The 10,221-nt window shown below is 35.7% G+C and overlaps 1 pseudogene; it reads right to left on the bottom strand.

The window, feature by feature from the left end:
- Nucleotides 1-9,658: 9,658 nt before the first annotated feature.
- LOC141372881 (U4 spliceosomal RNA) lies at nt 9,659-9,726 on the bottom strand (annotated as a pseudogene).
- Nucleotides 9,727-10,221: the final 495 nt, after the last annotated feature.

The following is a 10,221-nucleotide window of genomic DNA, read 5'->3' as shown; positions in this document are numbered from 1 at the left end:
CAAGCAGGGCCAGCCTGTCAAGGCCACAGTAGTGTCCATGTACGGTCTTTCCTACCCTGGCAGTCGGGTGGAGTTCATCGTCCTGTCCTTACTGTTCTTTGTGTAGTGTTTACTGATCAATAATATTACGTATAACATTTTATTCCAGCACTTATTTTAGCTGTATGACTTCTGTAAAAAGCAGCAGAGCTTGAAATTTCTCAGTCTTTGCAAGTACTCTGTGGAATTGAGCAGTGAGGGGATTGTATTTTAATGTTTTATTGTTTGGTTAAAAATCTTCAGTTTCTCCTTATGTTAGATATTTATTTATTTTTATTTTTTTATTTTTATTTTTTTAAAGATTTTATTTATTTACTTGAGAGAGAGAGAGAATGAGAGATAGAGAGCACGAGAGGGAAGAGGGTCAGAGGGAGAAGCAGGCTCCCCGCCGAGCAGGGAGCCCGATGCGGGACTCGATCCCGGGACTCCAGGATCATGGCCTGAGCCGAAGGCAGTTGCTTAACCAACTGAGCCACCCAGGATATTTATATATTTGTTCTTTACTTGTAATTATCTTTATACTCTTGTTTTCTCACTTTTTTTTCCACTAATAAGTGCATGACTTACCTTGTGCCTCATTTTTTTCTAAAATCCTCATCCACATGGCCAGATAGTAAGGTTAATAGATTTTTAAAAAATCAAACATTATAAATCAAATTGGTACTTGGAACTACTTAATATTCAAATAATACTTCAAATCATAAAACAAAATTTGTTATGTATTATTTTCTTTCATGTTTTGCTTTGTGTTTTCTTTGCCTATCTTTACCTAATATTAACATTTCATGCCCCTATTGTTCTTTAGCTCTTGTTATTGATTAGTGTTTATTTACATTAAATAATCTATATTGTCTAAAAATAACATTTAAAAAAACAGCCTTATGAGGAAGTGAGATTTCTGTCATGAGAATATTTGATATGGTAATTTGGGGAAGGATTTTTTTTTTTTTTTACTACAAATTCTATCTTATGATTTTGCCAAGATAATTATTTTCTGGAATAATCCCAGATGGTATAATGCAAAATACTCCTGATAATATCTTTAGCTAGATGAGTGCTATATTCCAGCTGTTTGACATAGAATTTTTTTTTTTTTTTATTTTACTGCTGCAAAGGAGAAAAAACTTTCCTCACCTTTGGGAAGGTTTTCTTTACTATGGGGAAGGATCAAGTGAATGTTCCTCTTTACTAGGCAAATGTGAAATAAGAACGCTCCATTACTGTATTCAAAGATTGAAACTAAGTCTTCTGTAATTTTATTACAGCTGTCATTCTCCAAGATTCATTTGAACACAGAGGAAAAAGATGATTTGAATAAGGAAAGCAATGGCCTTTTGAGAGAGGAAAGAGTTATGATACAACCCTTGCTTTCTGGATTTGAAGTTAAGAAAATCTTTCATAAGAAACCTGAGTGTTTATGATCAAATTCTTCCAGAACGAATGAACACCATAAACTCTAAAGGGTGACTGATTAGAAAAAAGATGTTTTCTAACCTGATGGCTTGGATTTGGCACAAGCACCTACAGACTCATTATGAAGGGCCAATCTGACATATCAGGTGGATTATTCCATTCAGGACACAGGCATTGTGTCGTTATGTCTGACTTTCAAAAACACAAAATTAAGTAGAATCTATAAAACGGTCAGACATCAAAGGTATTAACTGATAGACTAAGTAATAATGCAATAACAAACAATCACAGAATCTCATTGACTTAAAACAAGTTTTGTAACTACACAGGCAAGGCTGGCTGGCAGGGACGTCTGCTTGCCTTTAGCACTTAAAATGTAGGCAGATAAAGCTTCTACATCAACACATGCTGTAATGATTTCCTCAGCAGAGGAATAAAATGATGGAAAATTATGCATCTCTTACATGCTTTCATCCAAAAGTGGCAAGTACCACTTATATTTCTCATATTTCATTGGCCAAAGAAAAATATATGGACATGCCTAACTTCAAAGGTGCAGAGAAATTCAAACCTATATGGTAGCTTGAAGTAAGAAAACCAGAAAGATTGGTTAGCGACATTAGTGACTTCTTTAAGCATTACATGGAGGGACACTTTGTAGACACTGCTTTACATTTTGCCTACATTAGATACATAACTGACTAGACAGCATTTAAGTTCCATAACAGTGATAGGATTCGGTGGAACTGAAAGAATGATCTAACAATTTAAAAATTCTATTTCCTTTTTAAGTTCTTAATTTCCCACAGTTTCCCTTTTGGCACTCAGTTTTATCTCCTGTACACTTAATTCCCTATCATGTGCAGTGACTTATATTAAGGCATCGATAACTTTTTAAATTGTTGCTTAAAAATAAGCAAATAATATAATTTAAAACAATGGCTAAATTCACAAAGACAGTTTGGGAAAAATAACGATTGACACTGGAAACCTGTTTTTTCAAAGCGGCTAAATTGCTGGCAGTTCCAATATAGATGTATAGATTGGTAATAAAGTGCACCCAGGAGTGGCAGGCTTAACAGGATACAAAAGTAATTATGTAGAGAATCAATATTGGAATCAAAATGATCATTGTCATTTCACTGTTAAAAGACAATTAATTATTAATATACTCAGATTTTAATCTGACCAAGAGGGCCTTAAAGTTCCCCTCAGATTGACTAACCTTTATAGTCTTCTTGCTGACTCTCTACCTCTGACTCTCCTTTTCTTAGGGATTTACCTAATGCCTGTAAATTATTTCTCTGAATCTTTGAAATGTCTTCTGAAAGACCTCTTGCCAGTTTTAGGACTCAAGAATGTTTTTTAGGGACCTGGGAGCCAACTCTTTGAAAGGTAATCGGATAGCGTTCCTATTTCCCAGTCTCTTTGGGAGGGTAGGAGCCTAATTTCATTTACAGCCTTGCTCAAATTGGTAAAACTACCTTCTGTCATAATAGGAGAAAGCTTACTTTTCCATTGGGTAATACAAATTAGTGGAAATGAGGGGCTAGTGGTCTCCCTCTCAACCCAGAGTTTAAAAACCTCCTTTCAACAGAGTTGAATTCAGACTTCATTCTAGTCCCTCTCCCTTACTGCAATAACCTTGAATAAATTCTTCCTTGCTTGTTAAACTTTATCTGGTGCAATTTTTGCTTTGACACCTATGATCTAACTCTATAGCTCTTTTCTTTGCCTTCCATTGTGAACCTTGTCCACTTTCAATTTGGTTGGAAAGATACATATTTTCTTAAGCTTGTCACGTATGTTTGCAAATAATACATGTGTATGTGGCTAAAAATTTAGCAGTATTCCACGTATTTTAAAGAAAATTTTACTTTATGAATTTTTGTGCTCTTACTCCAAGAGCATAAGAAATCAAACAATAATTTTATTTCCTGGACATACACTAGATTTTATTTTAAAACAATATCTAAGGTCAACATAAGTTTATCTCAATACATTGTATGTATTGGCTAAAAAATAAACTACTATTATTCTCAATGTGGTAAGGTATTAAGAAAATGTTTACTTTAAATATCTTTCTCACTTCTCCCTCTCCCTCTGCCCCTCTCTTGTTCCCTCTCTTGCTGTGTCTCTCTCTTATTTATTTGACAATAAATAAAATCTTTTAAGTATCTTTCTCACATTTGCTCCAGTCAGTGAGATTTTCACCATCTCTCATTGTTTAAAAGCTTAAATAGCATAAATCATTTAGATGTTTGTGTTTTTAGTTTGCTCAAAAACAGTTAATTCTTCAAAATTAATTGTCATAGACAGCATAATTGATTCATTTCCTTTGTTTAAAACCTGGTTTTGCTAGACATTCTGTCTACCTTTATATCTCTCAGATTTAGCACAGTGACCAGACCAGTTTGGATGCTTAATAAATAAATAAACGAAGGAATAAATAAATCAGCCATCATTTATATAGTGTGCTATAAGCATGTGGTTGTAGAGATTTTTTTCAGTTATAATGTCTGAAATAAAGACCATTAAAAAACAAAGCTCTTCTGTCACCTCTGAAGAATGAATGTTAACTATTAGCCAAAGTTAGACTGTTTATTTTTATTTTTTTGCTATTGACCACAGAAAGTCCACTGAAAGCTCATAAATTACTGTCACATCCTGATTCTCAGAATACCACTCAACTGTGCAATGATTTATGTTACACATATGACATAGACAATATGACTATGCTTTTATAAAATATCATTCTATTTTTTAATACTGATCAGTCTATATCTTTGTGAATAAACCATGTGATTCATAATGGGAAAAATATTCTTAATGATGTCATTATTGCAAATATGTCAGCGTGGGGAAGTGAAGAGATAGCTTAATTTTATAGGTATTTCCTCACATTACAGTGGCTAAAATTGTAGAGATTAAAATCTTCTCTAATAAGGGTACTAAGTGGACCATTAACTAAAATAGAATTTTAGCAAAATTGATTGCAGATAATTCAAATTTTAGCATGTGATGACTTTACCTTCCAATTCACTTTGGCTCAGTAAATTCTGCTTTACTATTATTCAGGGCTTCACAAAATTAGCCCCCACTCAATATTAAAGGAGTTTTATAATATTTTATAATGACTTTACTTTTTAGAAGGCATGGCATATTCAATATTATGGATAACAGTATAAGTAAGAATAAGTTACCAAAAAGTATTTTTTAGAATTGACATTATCATATTAATTTTATTATACTTTTAATATAATCCTTTCTATTTGAACATTTTAGATTAATTAAATTTGATAAGTAGAGCATTTGATTTAAAAGTAAAAAATGTTTCTTTTTTATTGCATTGATATTCATGTTCCCTAAGAAGATGATAGAATGAATATTTTAAAACAAATTCTCTTGATCTTGTAGATAAATAGCATCTTACTCTGACCCAAGTATAATGATATATTGTGGTGTCCAATAAATTCCAGAATGAATATTATTCCTTTAATAACAGAAGTGTATCAGCTTCACTAATTTTTCTTGGACATATTTGCTTAATTCAAATCTTTTGGCCTCTATAAAGAAGAGACATTCTACTTCAGAATATTTAGTCTTTTGGGGCGCCTGCGTGGCTCAGTCGGTTGGGCATCCGACTCTTGGCTTCAGCTCAGGTCATGAGCTCAGGGTCCTGGGACTGGGCCCCAGGTGGGCCCCGCACTCAGCAGGGGGTCTGCTTGAGATTCCTTCTCCCTCCTCCTCCTCCCGCCCCCGCTTGCACGCTCATTCTCTCTCTAAAATGAATGGATAAATATTAAAAAAAAAAGAAATATCAAAATATTTGGTCTTTAACTGAAACAAGAGAAAATGATTCAATAAAGGACTTCTTCTAACTCTATATAGGCCTGGGTTAAGATCGGTGAATTCTTTCAGTGTTTCTAATTAGACAGCAAATCTTAACCATTGAATACAATTCAGTCAATTCCTCCATAAACAGCATTTGAAACCCAAAAAGAAAACCAGGATTCACCTCACAAAAATATCTTAAAGATTTTTGGCTCTAAAATCGTCTCCAAAGATAGGAAAAGGAAGCTTTCATTTATAATCTGGAATGTACATGTCAATATGAGACTAGAATTGTTTACCAATAAAGGAAAAATTTAGAGTATGAGAAGGCTTCCCAAAAATCATACAAAATTAGATAAAGTGTAATTATAATAATAAAATACACTGTGAAACTTTTTGTTACCTATTATAATATTCACTTAAAATTAATTTAGGATGCTAATATTGTGATAATCTCACTTAAACTTATGAAATCTTCTAATTTAGGATTATATAGCTTAAACACTAGAAGAGATTTGGACCCATAAATGCCTTCTGTCACATATCCTATTAATGGCCATAAACTCTCTTGATCATTCCCTCAGGGAATTTATGTCAACAATCTGTTCTACATCAGTGTCTTCCATAATCATGATAAAGTTCATGAATATACATAGCTCAACTATGTCTTTCAATACCACCCACTCCTATGACAGAGACATAGTGCTCACCAAATATGGCACGCTCTGGTCACCATTCCCCAGCTCCCTTACAGCTGGATGTGGCCATGTGACTACCCCAGCTAATGAGCTGTGGGCAGAAATGATGTGTGTCACTTTTGAGCCAATGCATAGAAGAGCCAGCGCATGACTTCCCAACTGTCTCTTCTTCTGTTCTAGTGACCAGAAGATCATGTTTTAGATGGTACATCTACAAAATAGGAGGAACTTCTATCAGCAGTAGTATCTGAATGGCCACAGGGAGCAGGGCCCTCAAAGACATGCACTGACGAGTATTATGAGCAATAAATAATTTGGGGTTGGATTCAACTACTGACACTTTCAGGCTTTTCACTCCTGTAGCACATCCTCACCTGTCTTACAAATCCTTGCCCAGGGCATTTGCTGGGACCTCAGAAATAAAGTCTAATAATTTTTTCATGTGACACCCATTCAGATAATTGGGCACAGTGATCTCCCTAAATGTCTTGTTCTAGTTAAGCATACTTAAAACGATTGTCAAATTTCACTTGGTTATGTTGTCATAACAAACAACTCCCAAATCTCAGTGTCTGCAGCTACAACGATTGATTTCTCTCACACGATACCAGTTAGTGTGGCTGCAGGGTAGCAGGGGCTCTGATACACAGGCTCTTCATTAAAAGACCAGATTCTTCAGGGACAGTATGGCTGTAAGAAAAAAAAAAAAGACATTTTAGGAAACACACATGGATTTTCTGCTCAGGGGTAGTACTTGTCATTGGCACAAGTCACTTTCAGAGCCAAATGGCCAATCCTGGAGTAAGGGGAAAAGGAAGTACAATCATTTCACAGAGAGAGGCAAAAAAAAAAATAACTGGGATCAATAACAAAATATATCACACTCAATTCCTTTCATAGTTTCCCTCCTTGGTACATTGCCTAGTGTTACACTTGGAACATGGTGGTAAATATTTTGAGTCAATGGCTTTTTATCTCTCAACATTCTGCTAACTCAAACATTATTTTTCTTTAAAAATTTGCCTCTTAAAAACAAATGTATTTCTGCAGCCATTGTATTCAGAAATCCCCTTTCCAGAGAAGAGTAGAATAAGCTTTAAAGTTCACTCCTTCTAGACTATACATTGTCTTTTAATGAAACAAGATCACATTAACTTTTGAATCACCTAAGATCATATTATATTACTGACTCATATATTTCTAAGTTCAACATAAAAGCTTAATATTTTGTACTCTCCTCAGACTGCTTTTCTGCCTTTAAATCATTAAGCCTTAAGAACAGAATGTAACATTTGTCCCTGTTAAATTACATCTGGTTAGATGAAACGCATTTATCCAGAAGGTTCAGATTTTTTGGCGTTGTGCTTCTGTCATCCAACATAACCCCTTTAATTATGAATCACAGCCTTTCTATCCATTTCCATGAACCCTAAGTTTGGTAGGAATACAAAATTGAAGACCTCTGCAAATGTTGTACAAATAGAAAATTGTCATACTTGTACAGGTAGAAAATTCTCCAAAAGATGGCTTCGGTCAAATGTTGTCTCAGAATCTTTTAGACATGCTTCCCCCAATACAGCTGCTTTTCTGTATCTGGAATAGTGAGAAAGTGAACAAGAACCTCAGAAATTTGGTTTACTGTTAGCACCAGATGCCCTAGACATAACAGATTTTGTTGTCTTTGTGAAGGACTTTGGATATGTCTCTTTTAGAAACCTGCTGGAAAAGAGAGAAATGTAGAGAAAGGAGTTATGGGTTAGAGATACATAAGATGTTTTAATGATCACTTCTGTGTATTTTTGGTTACGGAATGAGGTCATAATCTGATCTAATTTTGCGTTTGCATAGTCTATTATCTGAGTGTCACCCACAGAATAATCCATGATTTTCCACTGATTTGTGTTATCCTTATGCCATCTTTGTCATACTGTTCAGGTAGAAGAAAGCACATATTCATAGGTTCCAGGGATCAAGTTGTGGACATCTTGGGCAAGGGGCCATTACTCAGTCAACCACACTTTTATAAACCTATTCAATTTTATTCATTGAATAAATTTGCTTTATTCAATTGGGTTTTTTAAAATTAATCAAGTGAACAAAGGTGGAGAAACATGGAATCGTGCTGTCTTTTGTAATTATCTACATAATTATGTTTATTGGCACTCGTTCTGTGAGTGTGTGTATTTGAATTACTGTCTGGTGCCAAATGTTTTCAGCCTGATGAACTTCCTTTCATATTTCTTGTAAGACAAGTCTGCTAGTAACAGACTTTCTCAGCTTTTGTTTATCTGAGAAAGTTTCTATTTTGTCTTCATTTAGGCGGATCTCTTTGAGCTTATCCTCCTTTGAATGTGTTGAGCTTCCTGGATGTATAAATTATTTTTCAATACATTTGGGTGGTTTTTAGCAGTAATTTTTTCTATATTTTTTTCTTCTCCCTTCTCTCCTCTCTTTCTGATACTGCCATTACATGTATTTCAATATGATAATCAGTATCCCAAATTTTCCTGAGGCTCTTCTCAATTATTTTCATTCTTATTTCCCTCTTTTTTTGGCTTGCATGCTCTCTATCCATCTATTCTCAGTTCACTTATTTTCTTTTTCTGTCAGCTTGTATCTACTTATGAACACCCCTAGTGAAATACTTTTTCACTTTTTTCCTTTTCAACTCCAGAATTTCCTGTGTTCTTTTTTTTGCGGGGGAGGGTGGGGAAGGGCAAAGGGAATGGAAGAGAGAGAATCTCAAGCAGATTGCACCAGCATGGGGCTCCATCTCAGGACCTTGATATCATGACCTGAGCAGAAATCAAGAGTCAGACGCTTAACTGATTGAGCCACCCAGGCACCCCTCTCATGTTCTATTTTATGACTTCTGTTTATTGATATTCTCTATTTGATGTGACATTGTCAACATACTTTCATTTATTTATTAATTCACAGTTTCCTTTAATTCCGTAAACTGTTTAGAATGGCCATTTTGAAGTGTTGGGTTTTTTGTTGTTGTTGTTTTGTTTTGTTTTGTTTTGTGGTAAAACTAGTCACTCTTGTAAGAAGTTTCTGTTGCCTGCTTTTTTTCCCAGCGTGCCTCATAATTTTTTGTTAGAAACTAGACGTTTTAGATAATATATTTTAGCAACTCTGGGTACTGGTACCCTATTCCTCTGAGTCTTGTTATTGATATTTTCTTCTTTATTATTTTAGTGACTCACTGAATTATTTTAACAACATCTCTTTCCCTTCACACAGAGGTAATCTAAATATGGTCCTCAGGGGTGCACCATTTTGGGTATACCCACAATCACCTTGAGATAACAGTGGTTAAGTGGGGCTCCCTTCCTCTCTTTCCCTGACCACACCCATCTGTTAAACTCCACTAATTTCCAGGTTATTGTGCAATTGTTTCAATAATGCCCTGTGGCATAGATTTTCTGCCAACTAACCTATCAAACTGTGGTTCTTTTGATGGAATGGTTTCTATGGTCAGTGTTGGATATTTGTTCTGACCCCAGTCGGGTTCTTCCCCAATGTCCCACTCCCAGTCAGTCACTTTCCTGTATAGTAGTAAGTTGATACTTTAGCCTACATCTTAAAACGCCCTCCCAATTGCATTTCACCACCACAACCTCTACTTAGCCTGCAAATTCCCCAAACTCTGTTGCAGAAAAAGACAGTGCCTTTGAATCAGCAATAATCACTCCTCGGATAAACCTCATTGGCTACGATACTGCCACTGTGCAAAGCTGGAAGACAGTGCCTTTGAAAGGGATTTCCAACTATGTATTTCATGGTCTCCTTCTTTTCCCCTACCCCTGCCCTCACCAAGGCTCTGGAGCTTGGGGTGGGTACAGTGACAAACTTCTCAGTGAGTGGCACCCACATTCTAGGAGCTAAGCACTTGATGGGCTATGGGAAGCCTCTGGGCTTGCCTCTTTTGGTATAGAATCACTGTCTCATGAGGTAGGCCAAAGGCAATCAGGGCCCCAGTATTCATAATAGGGAAATACCTAGTGGTGAAAGATAGGATCTTAATTCCCTGAGTGGAGACTGGACAGAAGAATTGAGCCCCACTTCTCAGTTGTACTCTCTGGGATTTAGCCTCAGGTACAGGCAGGACAATTGAGAACTGGGGGGAAAGGGAACCCTGTGTTCTTGGCTGTAGCAGTCTGGAGTGGATTCTCTGTCTCCCCATACCCTTTCCTCTCTCTTTTTCTGCTTCTTTTAAACTTACACAGAGAGG

Source organism: Callorhinus ursinus, unplaced genomic scaffold (genome assembly GCF_003265705.2).
Source record: "Callorhinus ursinus isolate GAN/ISIS: 27379988/994484 unplaced genomic scaffold, GSC_fseal_2.0 scaffold5, whole genome shotgun sequence".
NCBI lineage: Eukaryota > Metazoa > Chordata > Mammalia > Carnivora > Otariidae > Callorhinus > Callorhinus ursinus.
Note: the sequence above shows the minus strand (reverse complement) of the source record. Positions and strands in the feature narration are given on the sequence as shown.